Source organism: Pan paniscus, chromosome 14 (genome assembly GCF_029289425.2).
Source record: "Pan paniscus chromosome 14, NHGRI_mPanPan1-v2.0_pri, whole genome shotgun sequence".
Lineage (NCBI taxonomy): Eukaryota > Metazoa > Chordata > Mammalia > Primates > Hominidae > Pan > Pan paniscus.
This window is the reverse complement of record NC_073263.2, coordinates 93,611,140-93,632,587: the sequence shown is the minus strand read 5'-3', so window position 1 is coordinate 93,632,587 and position 21,448 is coordinate 93,611,140. Positions and strand designations below refer to the sequence as shown.

General features: G+C 33.8%; 1 protein-coding gene and 1 non-coding gene across 2 annotated transcripts in view; both read right to left on the bottom strand.

Moving 5' to 3' along the window:
- GPC5 (glypican 5) overlaps positions 1 to 21,448 on the bottom strand; it is a 1,460,504-nt gene that overhangs the window by 774,883 nt on the left and 664,173 nt on the right. The window lies entirely within an intron of this gene.
- LOC112436929 (U4atac minor spliceosomal RNA) lies at positions 17,618 to 17,743 on the bottom strand. The gene has a single exon (XR_003025597.2). It is a non-coding gene; the product is annotated as a U4atac minor spliceosomal RNA (small nuclear RNA).

Genomic DNA, 21,448 nt, shown 5'->3' with positions numbered 1-21,448 from the left:
CTTGGCTTTATGACTGGATACCTTCATCTGCCATTCAGGAACTCTTTTTATTATGGAGACATGTATTCTGGGAAAATGCTACCATGAAACGGGGCCAACCTCCAGTTCAAGGTACCTCTGCATTTATTCATTCCAAAGCATCCCCTGTTAGGAATTAGGGCTCAGATCACAGAGTCATCTACTCTGTAAGTACAAGGCTGACAAAAAGTCTGTTACCTCACTACTTTTTACATAAGGGTAATATTAACAGTGGAAATCCAGTTCATTCAATAGAACAGGTGTTGATGAAGAGTCAAACTCAGTAAAATATTTTAAGAGACTTATTCTGAGCCATATATGAGTGACCGTGGCACATGACACAGCCCTCAGGAGGTCCTGAGAACATGTGCCCAAGGTGGTTGGGGTACAGCTTGGTTTTATACATTTTAGGGAGGCATGAGACATCAATCAAATACATTTAAGAAATACATTGGTTTGGTTCAGAAAGGCGGGGCAATTCAAAGCAGGGGGCGGGGCTTTCAGGCTATAGGTAAATTTAAACATTTTCCAATTGACAATTGGTTGAGTTTGTCTGAAGACCTGAGATCAAAGGAAAGGACATGTTCAGGTTAAGCTAAAAGATTGTGGATACCAAGGTTCTTCTGAAGTCTTATAGTGGCTGCCCTTAGAGATAATAGATAACAAACATTTCCTATTCAGGCCTTTAAAAGGTGTTAGAATTTTACTTAATTTCTTCAGGATTGGGAGGGCCTGGAAGAAAAAGATCTAGCTATGTTAATAGAGATTCTTTACAGATGCATATGTCCCCCAACAAAGGACAGCTTTGCAGGACCATTTCAAAGAAACATGCTTTTGGGGTAAAATTTTTTTACTTTCTTCTTTGTCACATAATGTTATGCGAGAGTCAGACTGCAAAGTAAGTCATGATATATAGGGTTAAAAAAAAATCCATCTGATGAGAATTTATGGTTTGTAGGGGATGACTCCCCAGACCCCTTAAGTAGGAATTTGGGCAAGATAAAAAAAAAAAAAAAATTTGAGCTTAGTCCTCACAAGTTATTGCAAAACAATGAGCTACCAATTTTATTTATTTATATTCTTCAGTGGTCTTCAACATGTGGCTCATGAATTCAGATATTTGGCAAGTAATGTAAAATAAATTTAAAACAATTCATATAGGAAAATACAGATAAAAAAGAAACTATGAAAATTATACTTTCGCCAGGCGCGGTGGCTCACGCCTGTAATCCCAGCACTTTGGGAGGCCGAGGCAGGTGGTCAAGAGATCGAGACCATCCTGGCTAACACGGTGAAACCCCGTCTCTACTAAAAATACAAAAAATAAAAAATAAAATAAGCCAGGCATGGTGGTGGGCGCCTGTAGTCCCAGCTACTCGGGAGGTTGAGGCAGGAGAATGGCGTGAACCCAGGAGGCGGAGCTTGCAGTGATCGCGCCACTGCACTCCAGCCTGGGCCACAGAGCGAGACTCCGTCTCAAAAAAAAAAAAAAAAAAATTATACTTTCGAAACTTTCCCTCTCTAAGACACATGGTTTATCTGATCTCACACAGATATTGAACACACAATTTAAGTGTTAAAATTAATTTTTCTCACTTTAGAAAATCGGCATCTTGATACAAAAGTGTCTGCTTTTCCCTTCAAGAATAATAAAGAAATACAATAATCAATTAGCTTCAGATAGCCTAGAATTTAAAGCTTAATTAATTTTATTGATTGGCTTCAAGAATTTTATTGAAATGTCATATATTTATAAATTAAGACTAAGACGATACATATATTATCTACTGATTTTAAAATGCAACAAATCACTTAGCTAAATAAAATTAAAGATTGCAATCTTTTAAACTCACCAACCAGAAATAATAATAAGCCAGATAAATAAAAGATGTTCCAATAGAGAAATCTTTTGTCATGATATGACATACATTTTAATATGTTACACAGATAATCTCTTATGTATTAAAAATTTAATGATAAAAATATTTGCAATACTTAACTGAAAAATTTTTATTCAGAATTTAACTTGAGACTTGACATGTATTAATACAATTAACGTACCTTATAGGTAAATATTGATTATATTAAATTTTTAGAATTGGGTCAAATATGTATCTCATCTCCTCTGATAACTTAGTACAATCTATGAAATGGTGCTAGAGACTAAGAAATACAGAGGTTCCGTTATCAAGTGTCATGAACTTCAAATGCCATTTTGTTGCTAATGTTAGAGTACCACTCTAATTATCCTCTTTAGTAAACTGTGAGTTAAAAATAGTGAAGTCTTTGATATTGCAGACAGTGTCTCCAGTATAAATTTTGCTTGAGATGGGAATCTTTCTAAGAACATTTTTGCATCACATACAGTATGTCACATGTTGGAACACTCCCACTTAAAGTTAACATGTACTAATATAAAGGCCTCAGCAGAATGTGTTAAGTGGATTTTTTTTGGCATTGGGTAAAGGAATCTTTCAAGCATTCTGTGGATATACAAATAAGAAAAAAATTTCAAAAGAGGCATATGCACAAAATTTTTATAACCTATTAGAATCATGATCTGGACTAAACGCAAATAAGTGAACCAAAGTACAATACAATACAAAGCAAAAATAAAAAATAAACAGGAAATTTAATCTTATATGATGCAGAAACTATGTGCCAATACTCAGTGTGAACATACACTATTAGGAGGAAGTTGCTGCTGCACCAGCAGATGGCAGAGTTTAAGCAAAGCTGAAGAAGTCAGGTAGTGACGTGCGAAGGAATCACTTTGATTTTTGGCTTAGTTCCTACCCTCCTATTATTCTGGTTACCATACATTAGTGAGGTGTCTCCAATGAGTTTCGAGGGTTACAAATACCTTCCTGCATATTAGCCTACCTTCCTTAGAACTTCTTAAGATGGGCCATTGTCTCACGATACTCAATAATTCAGGAAAATCAACAACTGGGATTAAAATAAACCAATGAATTACATACTTCTTTATCACAGTGTGACATAAACATACACTTTTAGACAAGTTTCCATTACTGGCCAGCTATCATATCTACCCAATGTTGTGGCCAAAGTTGGAATATTCACAGCTCCCCCACACTTATACCCTCTGTATTTTGGTTTTCTAGATACATGCTGTTGCTTGTACTTCAAATACACTTTCCCTGTATCTCTGTCAATTCACGTCTTTCTCAAAAAGAGCAGAGAAGTCAAATGGCTCCTGTACTAAATCTCTAAACTTATATTATTTATCCTGCCTTGACATTTTTACCAATTCCTATACTCATTATAAGCTGTGGTATCCAACTTTCACTTCTCTTCCTCTAACACCCCTGACTTTTCTTACCCCATTGTTTACATAGCTCAACTTCATGCAGGTTGTCCACTCTTGCTCTCTCCTCCATCTACAGCGATTTGGCTTCTGCTCCCACTGTTCACAAAACTTGTGTCCTCAATGTATTCACTCACGATGTTTCAGCCTTGGGCTGACCACACACCAGCTGTTCACAAAATTCGCGTTGAACTGAATGACACTCAAATCGATAAATAAAGGAAAAAAAGGAACAGAAGGGGAAGCAAACACGTTTCTTCACATGATGGCAGGAAGGAGAAATGCCGAGCAAAGAGGGAAAAGACCCATATAAAACCATCAGCTCTCATGAGAACTCACTATCACAAGAACAGCAGGATGGGAGTAACAGCCCCCGTGATTCAATTACGTCCCACTGGGTCCCTCCTACAACACGTGGGGATTATGGTAACCACAATTCAAGATGCGATTTAGGTGGGGACACAGCCAAACCATACAGGGCTACAACTGACTTCATTGTAAATGAGTTTATAATGGGTAACTCCATATTATTTGAACCAAGCAGTATACAGAGACCTCAAGAAGAGTGAAGAAATATTTGTCTTGATATACATGGTATACCATTGATGGTAGACATCGTATACCATCAATAATGAAACTCAGGAAGATTCACGTAGGAAAGTCATCACCCTGCAGCAGGCAATTATATCTAAACCAGTAGAGATATGAACAGTGCGAAGAACTAGACCAAAGATCCCGACTGTATGACATAGAAAGTCCAATATTAAAGACATAGAAGGCCCTACATTTGTCCAGTAAAGCCATGCTTGATTAATGCCTTGGAAACCCTGGAGACTGGATCAGAAATCTGTATATAAAATGATGCTTCCTGGATAAAGTTGAGAGAAAAAGAAAGCTTATTGGGTTCAATTAGAAACTAGGACAAGCTATGGCCCTCTGGCTTTTCTGTTGCAAAAGCAGGGCTTAAATCTACATCTTTCTATAGTTATGAATAAGCAAACTGATTTTGAACAATCATCTAACTTAACAAAATATTCAGAATTCAAAAATAATGTACTTATGAAAAGAATTTAACACAAGAAATATGAAAATTAGGAAATTTCCCCTTTTTTACACTAAAAAAGACAGAAGAGCCATGACTTTTTAAAAATCTAGAGCAGTTAGCTTGTAGAGGGAAAAGTGATGGTGAGAAATACAGTCATGAAAAAGAGGTAGGTTTAAGTAAGATGAGAAAACACAAGCAAATCCAAAATCCCAAATAAAATAATTTTGCCTTAAATTTTATTAGGTTTAATAGTAGACTGCTGTTTTCTTTTGCCGGTTTATGTCAGATAATTTTTGCTCTTTTGATTTATTTTTAAAGTAACATTAACTCTTGGTTGGTCATGGTGCTTCATGCCTGTAATCCCAGCACTTTGAGAGGCCCAGGTGGGCAGATCGCTTCAGGGCAGGAATTCAAGACCAGCCTGGCCAACATAAACCCCACCTCTACTACAAAATAAAAAAATTAACTGGGTATGGTAGCACATGCCTGTAATCTCAACTACTCAGGAGGCTGAGGCACCAGAACCACTTGAGCATGGGAGGTGGAGGATGAAATGAGCCGAGATCATGCCACTGCACTCCAGCCTGGGCAACAGGGTAACACTCTGTATCAAAAAAAAAAAAAAAAAAAATTTAGTGGCCGGGCACAGTGGCTCATGCCTGTAATCCCAGCACTTCGGAGGCTGAAGTAGGTGGATCACAAGGTCAGGAGTTCGAGACCAGCCTGGCCAATATGGTGAAACCCCGTCTCCACTAAAAATACAAAAATTAGCTGTGCATGGTGGTGCACGCCTGTAGTCCCAGCTACTTGGAAAGTTGAGGCAGGAGAATCCCTTGAACCTAGCAGGCGGAGGTTGCAGTGAGCCGAGATCATACCAGTGCACTCCAGCCTGGGCAATGGAGGGAGAATCTGTCTCAAAAAATAATAATAATAATAAAATTAAAATTAGCAGAAAATTAGCCAAACATTCTTTAAAAAATAAATATATTTATATATACAGTTTATTTATTTATATATACATTTTATTCATTCATTATATATACATTTTATTCATTCATTAATAAAATGATCATTTTATTAATCATTCATTAAATAAAATGAATTTATTATATATAATTATATATTTTATATATATAAATAAAATATATGAATAAAATGTATTATTTTATATACATATATGGATATAAATATCTATAAATACATGTAAATAATATATACATATTTATGTATATAAAATTTACATGTACAATAATATACACATATAAGTATAAAATAATACATTATGTACATATATGTATAAAATGATACATTTTATACATATATAATATTTATATATATTATAATAAATTCGTTATATATATATGAATAAAATGTATTATTTCCGTTAGAGATTTAAAGAGCACATTGGATAAAAAAAATTGTGTCTTTTCTCTTGAAAAAACATATAAATTTAATGATGTATTTTTGGCCTTTGATTAAAAATAATTAAATTTTATCTGGAAGGATAAATATTAGAACTACTCAAAGAAATTTAGCAGAAGGATAAGTATCATTTTGGAATGACAATAAAGTAGGGCTGCACAAGTGGAAGAATTGACATATAAATGACTTTTTAATGATATATTTTGGTATTTCAAGTTAGAGGGATAAGAAAAGTTTACTCAGCAGATAATGCAGGAACCAGGGTAACTGGTTAACTATTTGGAACAAAATGAAGTTAGATTCCCACTTTATGTATACCTTAAAATAATTGCTTATAGAACAAGAGATCTTTTGCTTTTAAAAAATTTTGGAAGAAAATATAGATGAATAGTTTATCTGAACTTGAAGAATGTATTCAAAAACTAAAATTCAAGAAGAATCTATATGATTGTCCAGCTAACTTTTGAATTGTACTTTTTAATAAATATTTGTAACAAAAAATTAAAAAGGAGACTACAGAAAAAAATAATTGACATTTTTTTTTTCAACAGAGTCTCGCTCTGTTGCCCAGATTGGATTGTAGTGGCACAATCTTGGTTCACCGCAGCCTCCGCCTCCTGGGTTCAAGCAATTCTCCTGCCTCAGCCTCCTGAGTAGTTGGGACTACAGGTGCATGCCACCACGCCTGGCTAATTTTTGTATTTTTAGTAGAGACAGGGTTTAACCATGTTGGCCAGGATGGTCTTGATCTCCTGACCTCGTGTTCCGCCCGCCTCAGCCTCCCAAAGTGCTGGGATTACAGGCGTGAGCCACCACTCCTGGCCAACAGATTTCATTTCATCTGTAAAGTTCTATAATGTGTTTCACAATAAAATAAAAAGATATTATGCAAACCAGACAAAATTTTGCAAGATATGTGATAAACTAAACAATACATAGAAAGTTATTGCACCTCAGTAAGAAAATAACTGTAAATAGAAGGCTAAAATCAATGAATAGTAACAAAAGTATAGGATATCAGAGAAAAAGTATTTGACAGAATGAAAGAAAAAAATGGATGTTTTAGGATTAGTGGTCCGAGATGCATTCATGTGTTACTTCATTAGCTTGTATATATTTAGTGTATTCTATATGTATTCAACAATTGATGCAGATTCAAAAACAAAAAAAGTGTTAGTTTAGTAAGGAGATATACAACAACAAAAATTTCCTATAAAAGGGGATTACAGTAATGAAAGTATCTAGAAATCTAATTTTAAAAAGTGGTGCTAATTATCTGGGATCATCTGGGAAGACCTCATTTAATAGAACATTTGAGTAGGCGCTTGAGGATGAAGATAAATTTTCGGGCAGATTAATAACAATGGGGAGAGTTTTCAGGGCAGAGGAGATGACTTTTATAAAAAGAGGAAAGCATGAAGTTTATGTAGCTTGTAAAGTGTGTTGTATTCAGGTAGTAATGCAATGACTCCATCACTCTTGCATTTTTTATTGGAGGCTCTGAGGAAAGGTCTGCTTCCAAGTTTGTTCAGATTGTTAGCCACACTTAGTTCCTTGTGCAGGTAGTATCGCAGTCCCCATTTCCTTGCTGGCTGTCAGCTGGGGCCAGCCTTTGCTCCTAGAGACTGTCTCTGTTCCTTCTTATGCTTTATTCGTGGCCCTCTCCAGCAGCGCTAACATTTCAAATATTTCTGCCTTTCCCTCCTGCCCCATCTCTCAGAAATCAACTGGAGCATGGTCTCAGCTTTTAAGGGCTCATAGTGATTAGATTGGGCTCATATACAGTCCTCCTTTTAATATTATTCATGATTCTAACTACAAAGTCTCTTTTGTCAGGTAATACAGCATATTCAGGTCTCAAGGATTAAAGCGTGAACATCTTTGGGGGCTTTTATTCCGCTTGCAACATTTACTTAGAGTATAAATTCAAGACATAAGGCAAAATCTCACGGGCAAAAGAAAGTACTATTTTGAACATGCCTGTGGGAATCCTAAATGGGAATTCTATCCAGATTTGGCAGTTCTGGATAAAAGTCAAGGCTGAAGAAATAATTTGATAGTCATGATCTTATACATTTTGTAAATGAAGCCATTATTATATATGAGAGGGTTAGAATTCACCCAGGGAGACTCCAAGTCAGTTTACAAAGTTAATATTCTATGGCATGTTCAATAGTAGTACCACCTTTTATTCAACTGGATATTAGCCTGGGGTCAAGATTAAAAAGAAAGAAATATAACTATCTCTATATGGAGATGCCATGAGGTATAAAGCATTTGTATATAGATGTATATGGAGAAATATTTATGCATATAGAAAATCCCAAGGAATACACACACACACACACACACACACACGCACGCACACATTAAGATAATAAAGCTGTGATATTTTTAGGCATAACTTTATAGTAAGATGTTACATCAGCAATAGGAAACTAATATAGTAAAGTACCCAAAACAGTCTAAATAATCTTGAAACAGAAAATTTTCCATCAAACTATATTAATTCAGTGTTGTTTGTTCTAGCATATAGACATATAAATTTAATGAAATAATATTGAGCATCAATAAATAAACCTCCTATTTATAAGCAATTGATTTTTGAAAGGATGCCAAGAAAATTCAATAGGGAAATAGTAGTCTTATCAACAAATAGTGTTGGGACAACTGTACATATGCATACAAATAAACGAAGTTGGATTCTGACCTTATGTTACACACAAAGTTGATGAAAACCTAAATGTAAGATCTAGAAGTAAAAAGCTCATAGAAGAAAACGTAAGCAAAATCTTCATGACCTTAGATTAAACAATGGTTTCTTAGATATGACACCAAATTACAAGCAACAAAAGAAATATTATATTATATTATGCTTATAATATTATATTGTGCACTGAGTTGCATCCTTTTTAAGGACAAATATTATGTTGTATGAATTATACCTTAATTTTAAAAAGTACAATAAATTAAAAACAAATTAAGTTTTTTCAATAATGAAATATTATTTTAATATCACAAAATCAATTATTGTAATTAACTATATTAACAATATGAAAGAAAATCTTATCTCAATGGATACAGAAAATATTTTTTAATATGCAAACTAGGAATAGAATGGATTACTTAATCTGATGAAAGATAATCATAAAATCTTACAAAAATATTATAATTAATAAGGAAATATGGAAAGCTTTCCTTAGGGGATCAGAAACAAGATTCTCTAGTCAGCTCAATAAGAACTGTAAGAGAATTCTTACTTTTTGTAAGAATTAGCAAGAAAGAAATACACTGGTCATTATTTGCTAATGACATTATTGCATACGTAGAAAATCTAAACTAAAATATTAGAACTAATAACTAAATATAGCTATCAGGATCACTGGTTACAATATCAGCACATAAAAGTCTATTTTATTTCCTTACACTACCAATACCCAATTATAAAATAAAATTTTATAAATATATCATTTAGAATCAATATTTTGTTAATTTCATAAAATTAACTGGAAAGTTTTTCTTTTTGAATATATTTTCCAAACTTGAACAATTCTTCAAGTCAGTTAAACAGTTTTAAATATTTCTATCCTGCAACAACAAGGTTCAATCTGCATGTGATAATGGATATCTCTACTGATATTAGAACTATCCCATTATTGAAAACCATTTTAGATATAAACGGCAGGCACCTAAGAATGATCTAATTTCCTGTGGTGTTCCTTTAAAAAAATTTTCCAAAACAGGCAAATCTTTCTCTCTCCCTCTCTCCCTTTCCCTTTACAAAGTAACACAGGCTTATTTTTAGAGTTGCAATCAAAACAGACATGTAAAAAGTAGAAAATTAAAATGACCCATCATGCTTGTCTTAAAATTAACTACTGATAATATTTTGGTATATGTTCTTATATGTGCTTTTATACTGTGTGTTTATACATGTGGTTATGAATATATGTTCACAAGTGAGGGTATATAGACACATACACAGATACATGTGTGAGATGGAGACACAGGCAGAGACAGAGAGAAAGGCAGATTATTGCCTTTATTATATGCATGCTATTTTTAAATTGCTTTCATTTCTGAATTTAGACAGCATATACAACTTGATAAATACAGTAATTAGAAATCCAAGAGTTATTTGCATACTTACACATCCCTGAAATATGTTCCTACGTACAGATAAATATTAACCACAATTACCTACACATGTTGCTTGGAATTTTTTCCTCCAGCTGTCATGTTAAAGTGATGATTGACACCTGTTTGCATACTATTTGAGAATTTAATATTTGGTTGAAATCCTCTGATCCTAAAACATACAGCTTGGAAATACACATTTTGTTTGCATACACAAGGGATGTTGCACGCATACCAGAATTAAAGAATTACCATTAGTTGGTACCCAGCTTGCATTCTTAAGCAATCTTTGTAAATACTATTTTTCTTATTAACACTGCCTTCTGTTCTCATTAGGTTTCAACAGAGTACTCTAAGTAATTTAAAACATATTGTTCCTTCATTTAAATAGGCAATTTCACTCTCAACAAATGCCTGGACCTTATCATAAGGTGTGGAAATGGAGCAAATAGTCCCAAATATTTTAACCAGCTATATAAACTTTTGCAATGCTTTTATAGGATGTTTAAAATAACAAGAAATACTTTGTTCTCATGATTTTCAGCAACAGTGGTTACAAACAGTCTTCTTTACTATGTTTGAATGGCATATTTCACTTCATATATCCTTTACTTGCGGCTACAGCCTTAATATTGCTAGGGGAAAAACCTTACCTAGCTCAGTGTTTGTAAATGTCAGCTAGCCAAAAGATATTTGGAAGCCTATAAATGTTCACCTTTCTAACATTTGCTTAAAGCTATCTGGAATTAATGTTCTCCTCTTTCCTCTCCTCTCACCTCAAGAAAAAACATCTGTATACAGAAGTTGACACAAAATATATTAAATAAGGCTGGTATTCAGCCCTCTTGCATTCAAGCAAGAATTACACTTGTATGTAAAATAGAAGAAAATATCTTGATAGTATTCTATACCCTTGCTGTCAAATTACCCTTTGATATGTCTGCAATTTTCTCAGTAAAACACATTTTGTTTATTTTGTATTAGGAGCAAGCTCTTGCACGTCTACCAGGATTTATTTGCCTGGTAAAGAAGCAGCACTACACAGAAACAACGAATATAATGTGCGCTTTGCTGTGGTTTTAATGTTCCCTTCAAAACTCACATGAAAGTTAATTGCCATTGGAACACTATTAAGAGCTGAGGACTTTAAGAAGTCATGCAGGCTGTTTCTTTTCCTTTTTTCTTTTTTTTCAGGTTTGTTCTATCAAAACCTAATTTAACAAAATCTGAGCAAATCATCTACTTCCTTTCCTAATATCCCCATTTTCACTACTCTCTCATTCAGCCACAATGGTCCATTCCATCATCTAAAATTCATTTAGTAAAGATTTACTGAATCTCTTCTCTGTATAAATCACTTTATAGGATCTGTGTAAAGATACAGTGATTAGCTTATGGCAGCCCTTGTCCTTTAGCATGAGGAGAGCAACTTTTCCTATTTTCAAGAGTTTGAGTATTCTGTCACTAATAGATCTAAAACTATCCAAGTTTACCTAACCAACATTTTTTCCTTAAGCTTCTGCCTCCCTTTTACAAAACTTCAAAAAAAGAATTCCCAATTTAATCATGCTGTTAAAACAGATTTTCTAATCATCCCCTAGTTACATAAAGTACAATCTCCTTAGCTCATACTTAAAATAATATCTTTTCAACCGTTGAATATTGTTACCATTATCTCAAATGATCATATAGCTACTGTCTTTCAGGCTATTCACAATATAATAATTTGAATATGCAAAACACCATGGAACTTAAATAAAAAGTAACCTACCCTAGTCCCCTCAAAAATCAATTAATAAAATTTGTAATTTCAACAAATATTTTTGAATATTTAAATATCACAAACAAAACTGGATAACTGGAAACACAAAATAGATAAAGGATTTGGTAAATTAACCCAACATGCAATTTTGAAAATGTAAATTTAATTTTTGCTTAAATGATTTTTCAAAATGCAACTTATTAATAAAGGGCATTGTCAGAAATTTTGAGTCTTTTAGGAGTCAAAACATCCGTTCGATCTAAAACTAGGAGACACAGAATGATAAGAACATATGAAGTTTTAGCTAAATAGCCATGAATTTTAAGTTAATTCTCTATTGGTTTAGAGTACTCATTTACACACTAATATTCAGCTTTAGGAATTTAGGGACTCATTAACTTTGCTAAACATGGAATTTAGGGTTTTTAAAAAACCAATTATTTCTTTACTATTTTTATATCCAAGTATACTCTTCTCATTACTCACAAAGGACAAATCTTCACCAAGCCCCAACCCCTGCAGTCAGGGAAGTAATTTCATTCAAGCATCCCTTGAAAGCAATTATTTATGCTCTCTGCAGAAATTGGGGTAAATTTGTTGTAGTCTCATTTATTTTCTGGAGATTGGAGATTACATGTAAAATAATTTGAACACTTGATAGATAGACTCATAACTATTTGGTTAATACATTTTTAAAAAGTAGAGCAAAAGTGAATGATCCCAGCCACATATCAAAGAGAATTTGATCGAATTTAACTGACCTTTCAGGTGCTCTCAAACTGCTATCTTGACTTTTAAGAACACTGATCTGAGAGCTTCTTTCTGCATTATCAAAATTTTCAGAACCAAAATTATGATTAATACAATTGGTTTTATTGAGCATTATGCTGATTGTTGTATTCATAGGAATTACTTTAATTGTTGTTTTCATGCTCTCTGCATAAAAAAAAGGATTATTTAAATCGGTGGTAAACACGTATTTGAAGAAACACTCCTCTAGGTATCTTCTCTACCTGATATGTTCTATCTTTGAGTAGTATGCATCATTTATTTTGTCATAATTATTGCAACTCAGTTGCCTCTGAGTTTTGTTTTGTTTTTTTTTTTGTTTTTTGTTTTTTTTGAGACGGAGTCTCCCTCTGTCCCCCAGGCTGGAGTGCAATGGCGCGATCTTGGCTCACTGCAACCTCTGCCTCCCAGGTTCAAGCAATTCTCCTGCCTCAGCCTCCTGAGTAGCTGGGATTACAGGCGCCCCCCCCACCACGCCCAGCTAATTTTTGTATTTTTAGTAGAGACGGGGTTTCACCATGTTGGTCAGGCTGGTCTCGAAACCCTGCCCTTGTGATCCACCCGCTTGGGCCTCCCAAAGTGCTGGGATTACAGGCGTGAGCCACCGCGCTAGGCCGCCTCTGAGGTTTTAAAATCTCTAAGCTTCTCCTGTTTCAAGTTTCTTTGTAACAGCGCTTGTCAACCTTGGTTGCACTATCCAAATGTCCAGCCTGTACCCCAGACCAATTACATCAGAAACTCTAGGGGGCGACCCAGATATTGGTAATTTTTAAAACTCTCAGGTGGCTTATATGCATTTACATTTGAAAAACACTATTTAGAGTGAGAAATGACCTCAGGCTATCTTATAAGTTTCTTATTAATAGCCTAACATATTACAAGTGGCAAAATGGCATCAGTGAACCTTTTGGCTATAAATAGAGCTACATGTTTTATTCTAGCACTGCTGAAATAGTTTTGTAAAACCTTTGTGTCTATGTCCCTATACTTAGAAATTTGAGACATTAAATGGTGATAAAGAACTCTTAGCTATATTTATTCCAAAGCTGGAGCATGCTTCTTCTGGTTTAAAAATGGCAGCTCTCTCTCTCTCTCTCAGCCAAATTTGTTCATTTAATTATGTACCTAAAACAATCACAATTTGAACAAAAGTGTCACTCGTAAATAATAAAAACATTAAAAACTTTCAGGTAAATGAAAAATTATAGATGCCATTTATTTCAAGCAATTTATTAATACATGGAATTCCTAAGAGCATCATTTCTCATTAATAATGCCTTTACATGAACTCCAAAGTATTAAACTTTTGATACTAACATTTATGGTACCCGAAACTCCTTCATGTCATATCATTAAGCATTTTAGCTTACTAGTCAGGAAAACTCCTTTTTATGGCTCATTATAGCTCAAAAGAGAACCACCTGATTTTGATCTCACCTTCAAATTTCAGCTTTAAGTTCTTATTTATTTATTTATTTTAAATCTGCTGCAGTGTTAATTTTCAAAACCCTCTCTTGGTTTATTTTTTCAGTAATTTATTTCTTGGGCCCAAAGCATGGTAGGAGTAGATAATACATATTTCCTTCATTAATAATGAGCAAATACTTTCTCAGAAGGTTTCACTCTCATTTTTATCCTTACCATAACATTCTCAGTAGGCACAGAGTGATTTTGATTTGGACAATCAGTTTGTCATTTTCCTTAGTGGGACCTATTATACTCTGAGATTTCAAAAAATACTTCACCGTGACATTTTAAGTTAGTAAGAAATAAAAGTAAGAGTATTAATCATGATTATTAATAATGATGTAAACCCAACTGGTCTTGGAAATGCAGTGAATCTCATGATTATCTGATTTATGGGACTTGGTTTCATGATATTCACCCATAAACCTAACCTGAAATTTTATTTTATTAGCTGTTGGTGCCAGGTTGCTAGGATCTGAATAACAATGCAAATTTGGTGTATTCTGTTTAAGTCAGTGTTACTTTCCATTTGGTAAGGAGGAGCAAGTCAAGAATATATCTCCTGCAGAGTCTTTCTTGTTTTGCTTCTGAAAGTAGAATAGACCACTCTTTTACTACCTCTCCTTCATATGCAGATTTATATATTAAAAAGCCCTTATGAAAAATCATTTTTCTTGTCTTCCTCCCCAAACTTCAAGGGCAGTGATTTGATCTGACTCATAACTGTATCTCCAGCAATTAGGGGCTCCCACTAGGTGCTCAATAAATGTTTGCTGAATGTTACACTGCATATAAATTGTTCTTAAACAATAAGGAATAAAAGGAAAATATTTTAATTCTCCTTGGAACATGAGATCGGAATTAGATCACAAACCATTATAGCATTTGAGACTTACTACCTGATTATAAAAACATTAATATGCACCTAGATAGTCCACATTATTCACCAAACCCAAAAGTTTATTTTACTATTTTACAAAACCAAATTCACCCACACATTTACTGCCATTATGCATATTCAATTATTGTTCAGATACACATGTCAAATTCAAAGGAAATATCTTAAATAATAATAGTTTCATTAGAATAAAACTTGAACTTTCTATAGTAGTAACTATTTTACGAGATTAGCAAAATTTCTTGTTACTACATAAAAGATGACAACATCCACTAGTAGCCAAACTTTGTGTAAAGGAAACACTCTGATTTATTTTTAGCAGTGTTTGGAAAATCTCACAATGTTAGCTTTAAGTAACCAAATATAAACTTGGAAACAGAATAAACCAATGCAAATGAATGTAAGAACAGTATTTCTTAGGAAGCAATCTAAATAATTTATATAAAGTATATTAATATGTCTTTTATAGATGAAAATCTATCCTTTATCACCTTATCAATAGTTATATAATCAGTAGTTATTAACTAATAACAAAATGACATATGGAATGATGACAGTCTAATTCCCCCAAAAAAAATCAAGCAAAATTAATAGTGGTTCCTTTCCTAATCACCTTAATCTTTTTCTTTCTTTGACATCATTACTTGATCTTTTAAAAATAAGAAAGCTTGGAAAGTCTATATTTTCTTAACATGAAAACAAGCATTGTTTAATGGATGTCATTACTTGAAAACATGTTAGTTAAACAGAGTGGTAAATTATTGCTATTCTTAGCAAAATAGAATAGCAGGGATGAAAAGATCTTATAGCCTACAGTTTTATTTTCTTAAGAAAAACTTTTTTCCTTATTAAATATGCAGCATATCAACATATGGAAATAAATGGAAATGGATGAGGCCCACAGACTTATTTGCTGGCTCATTCTTTCAGTTTTAGTAATGGATCCTAAGTGATAGCTATAGAAAAATGAAACTTCAGGGAACAAACATATCTTCATGGACACAGCCAATGTCTTCCATTCCCCAAGACAGCATGACTGTTCTGTGTTCACAGAGTCCATTTACAGCAGAATATACTGCATGCCCATGAGTAAATTATGTTTCTATTTAATATTTCTAGATAATATTTAAAGTATAATCCCTTATGGGAATTATTAACTTTTAAAACTTAATTTCAATAATTTCGTTCCCATAAAATAGAAACAGCATTACTTTTTCGTACTGTTTGAATTCTTCTTTCCTATCACTGAATAAGATGGCTGCCTATGTAAATGCTCTAAATTTCTTAGCATTTTCATGTGCTTTGCAAATAAAGCTGTCTAAAACAAATTCTATAACTCAATTTCTAGTTTTGTTGTAAATCACATATTAGTTAATAGCATAGCACACCTGATTTGACTTGGCATTTTCAAAATTGATTTATTGCACTCTGCAAAACCAATTAGCTCTACTCTTGCAAATGCAATAGGTTTCTCTTGCCATGATTATTATTATGCAACCTATAGATACGTTATGTCATCTCTTGGTTTATGTAATTGTGATTTGCCACTCATTTCCAAGAGAAAACCTATCCCTAAAGCAATAGGTTCTGCCATTTTCTATTAACAATAAAGTGCTATGTATTATCGTAACAGCACCCAGGTTACAAAGAGGGGTCTATACAAACCACCATACTCCAAATCCAGAAGTAATTCCTGGGGAGGAACTGATGTGTCTTCAATGTTTTGCAGTCATTGTCTTAGAATTTAAACACAAGTAGCCTCAAGTTTGTGGTTTGCTTCTATTGCCTACGGATAGCTGCAAAGAACAGGCTAAACATGATGGATTTCCTAAAGGTTTTCAGAATATGCTGAATAATTAAGTAGGGTTGGTGACAACTTAGGCTGTATTAAGGTAATGATATCTCTTTCTGTTTTCTTTAATAATTTCTATTCTCAAATTGTAATTCCTTTTTCAAAATTGACAACAGCAATTTGACAAGCATTGTATGTAATTACACTTCACCTTTTTATTCAATATGCAATGACTTCCGTTCATTCACAATAAAACTACATAGATCTACTATCCTGGATAGCTATTTCATAGCCGTATTAGCAAGTTATTTTGATATATGTCTTTTGTTTTCTGTGTCATTATCAAGTAAGAAAGAACTCTGAGAATTCTATATCTTGTTTTGCTGTTGATGAGAGCCCTAATTAACTTATGCTTAAAGAGATTTTAAAAGAATACCAACATACGTTTCTCTGAGATTCCTCTTAGATTATCAAGAGGCAAAAAGGTGAAATAATGGGAAATCGAATTTTTTAAAATCCTTCATTTTTGTACTGTATATGGTTATATGCGGAAAAATAAATGAAATAATTTTTGGATAAGTTAAAATATTTTTAATTTTTATTTCAAATTTCAAAGGTAGAATGAATTATATTCAATACAAAAGGCATCTACTATTACTACAATAACTACATTTTAATCAATAATTCATGTATTTATATTTACATAATTTCCACCCATTTTCTCATTATACTACTGCAAGCTTCTTTGTATAGGACTTTGATGTTTTTAAAGAGCAATAAATAACAAAAATGAAGAATACACATTAGACCTGAAAAAAATCCTATCAGCACTCTATATCAAATGTATTTATAATATTAATAAAGTAATGAAATCCAACATAAATATGAAAAATTCCTTTTTATAAAATGAGCAACTTATGTGAACTTTAAAAATATTTTTTAAAGTGTTTTTTTTTATTTTTTAAAATAATTGCACCAAGGTAAAGCAAACCTCTAGTTGATGTGGGCATGTTACGTAGGCATTAGCAGTACAGCCCTCATTATGCACTCGTTGGACAGTAGCGCAACCCCAAGGAAAAGATGGTTAACTTATATGAACTTCACCTAAAAATATACTTATACCTCTATGCAAAAGTGAGTCTCCCAGCTAAGAAAACATATTTTATATTTGGCTGCAGTGGTAAACAAATCACAATTAGGATGATGTTTTCTAAATACTATTTATAGTAATGAAATATGGAAACATCTTAAAAGTCAATCTTGGCTAAATAAAGGTACATACTTATAAAGGAAAACTATCCTACCGTCATTATAAATGACATCAGGTATTGACATGGAAAGATCTCAATAATATACTATTGAGTGAATTTAAAAGATTATACACAAAAGCATATCTAGTATATTCTATTTTATATAAAATAATTCTAGGGTATAGGTATATATAAGAAGAGATGGCTATATGTATGTCTTCAATATAAATAATGGTTGCCTTTGGGCAGCAGGATTGATACTGATATATATTCATTGATATTCAACAATGAATATCTATTTCTTGGCCAAGTGCTAACAGCACTGATGATCTTTCTGCAATGACTCTGAATCTTTTTGTTTATTTGTGCAAATTTATAAGGTCCATGAGAAAATTTGTTACTTCTATATAATGGGTAATTACCCTCCAGATGTGTGCTGCATTGTTGAGACTATTTGTGGTCTTCTCATCTAAGACATTTTAAGATGATATAGATACGAACATATTCTGAGCAGCTACAGCCAAGTAATAAATAACCCCTCTGTGATTACTCCCTAAATCTGCACAGGAAAAAGCAGTATACAGTACAGTTCAGTAACAACCACATATCCTAATGGTCAAGTCTTCTTAGAAAAAATGTACAGTTTTATGAGAACAGAGCAAGGTAATTCAAGTTTTTTATGAGCAAAAATGAAGAAAGGTAAGATAATTAGAAAACCATGATACAGCGCAAAACAATTGCAAAGGCTCAGAGTCAATGGTTGTCTAATTGGGATGAAAGACCTTAACATTTGCTCCAATCTTTGTGTAAGGAAATAAATCTAAAGACCCAATTCTGGCCAAGTGCGGTGGTTCACGCCAGTAATCCCAGCACTTTGGGAGGCTGAGGAGGGCGGATCACCTGAGGTCAGGAGCTCAAGACCAGCCTGGGCAACCTGGCAAAACCCCATCTCTACTAAAAATTCAAAAATTAGCTGGCTGTGGTGGCGGGCACCTGTAATCCCAGCTACATGGGAGGCTGAGGCAGGGAGAATTGCTTGAACTGAGGAGGTGGTGGTTGCAGTGAGCTAAGATCGCACCACTGCACTCCATCTCAAAAAAATAAATAAGTAAATAAATACCCAATTCTAATGTAAACTACAGACTTTGAGTGATAACAGTGAGTCAACGTAGATTTAAAATGTAAATGTTGGTTAAAAAACAGTACCACTCTGGTGTGGGATGTTGATAGTGAGCAAGGTTGTGCATGTGCAGGGATGGGCTGTATGGAAACTCTCTGTATGTTCCACACAATTTTGCTCTCAAACTAAAAATGCTACTAAAATAAAGTTTATTGATTTTAAAAAATTCTGGCCACACACAGTGGCTTACACTTCTAATTCCACCACTACGGGAGGCCAAGGCAAGTGGATCGCTTGAGACTAGAAATTCAAGACCAGCATGGGCAACACAGTGAGACCGTCTCTACAAAAAAATAAAAATTAAAAATAATTTTTAAAATAATCTAAAGACCCTCTGTCAATTTAGCTGTTGGAACCACAACAGTGGTTGTCTTCTAATCATCCCAGAGGACTCAACTGAGATTCAATCTTCTTCATGTGTCTCTGGAATTCATAGTCAGAAGACTGGGATGGAGTCAATGAGATCCCATTCAATTATGTCTGCCATTTTCCCCTCTCAAAAGGACCTATGAGACTATAGGCCTCCGTCCAGAACTAACCTGCTACTTCAGAGGTGTAGGAAAGGAATGAGACAGCTATACAATGCTTTTTTTTTTCTCTTTTTTTCTGTACCCCAATAAAACGGTCTGCTTTACAGGTTAGATATAAAGAGTACAAAATTTGTTTTAAAAATACGAAGGTTGTTATTGGGAGCTGTAAGTCTTCAATCATACTTCATAACTTGTAAGGGTACTATTAGCCTCTAGATAAAAAATAAAATTCAAACCATTTTACCATCATTCTGGATCCATGTTAAACAAACCAACTTAGAGCTTTCAGCAGGCTATGATGAGATACATGTCTAGATACAGAAATAGCCCTGTGCCATAGGGAGATGCTGTATCATATTGACATTTCAAAATAGATAAGAAAAAATTGAAACCTACTTCTGGATGCATCACAAAAAAGCAAGAGGCTTGGAGCACATTACTAAATTCAATGTACTAAAGAGAGAAAGAGTATTTGCTTATCCACTGCTGAGTAACAAGTTACCCCTAAACTTAGGGGTTTTAAACAACAACCATTTTAGTTTTTCTTGATTCTGCACGTTAGGAATTTGGGCAAGGCTTAGCTGGATTTGGTATTCTGGTATTCTGGTCTGTTTTAGGCTGGAAGCTTTAAGAAGTCTTCGTGTTTTTTGTTTGTTTTTTGTTTTTTTGTTTTCCACATTTCTGTCACTTCATATGGCCTCTCTCAGTTTGGCTACCTTGAGCTTCCTCTCTTCCTGGAGATGTCAAAAGAATTGGACTTCTTACATGGTAGATGGCTTCTATGAGGGAGAAAGAGGAAGTCACAAATCTATTGCCATCCAGACATGGAATCAATTGGCATCATTTCTATTGCACTCCATTTTATTTGAAAAAGCCAGTCATAAAGCCAGTCCAGATTCCAGGGAAGGGGCACGGGACCCCACCTCTCAATGAGAGGCATGGGAAAGAATTCATGGTCAATTTTTAATCAATTACAGGAGGGAGTAAGAGGTCTTTACAGGGTATTTAGCAAAAGCATCTGTTTCTATTAGGTAACTGAGGTTAATCAAACTAGAGACTGTTTTATGGTATTTGAATTGATATTTTCCTCCTTATCTGGGTTGGAGAGAGGATATGAACTTGATAACAGTGTCACTATTTCAGAAAAATAATGTAGCATATTATATTGCTTTCCTTTATGGCTTGACAACTATATAAACCTATAAAAATGAAACAAAGAAATAAGCAAACAAAAACAAACAACCCAAAATGTACACACTGAGTTATTCCAATTTAATTTGTATGGCATTGGATCACCACCTTTTATTTCCCATTTAAAAAATACGTTAGTGTGATGTAGTTACAGAAAAAAGACATTGAAGAAAATATTAATTCTCATTACCCTTGGTACAGAATATTTTCTTCTAAATATGCAGGTAAAAATTTATACTACAAATGATATAAATGGAAAAAAAAAAAGATTGTGGTAAACAGAGTCATGCTCCCCCTCCCCCAAAGATTTTCACATTCGAATCTCCAAAACCTGTGAGTATGTTACCTCACATGGCAAAAGGGACTTTGTGGTTGTGATTAAATTAAGGATTTTGAGATGAGGAGATTAACCTGGATTATCAGGGTGGGCCCAATGTAATCCCGGAGGTCTTAATAAATGAAAGAAAATTGCAAAAGTATAAAAGAGAAGGGGTTGAGATGATGGAAACAGAGTTCTGAATGATGAGGTCAGGAGCCGAGGAAAGTAGGCAGTTGCTAGCAGTTGAATAAGGTGGGGAAGAGATTCTGGAGCCTACAGAAGGAACACAACCTTTCATTTTAGCCCCATAAGATCCATTT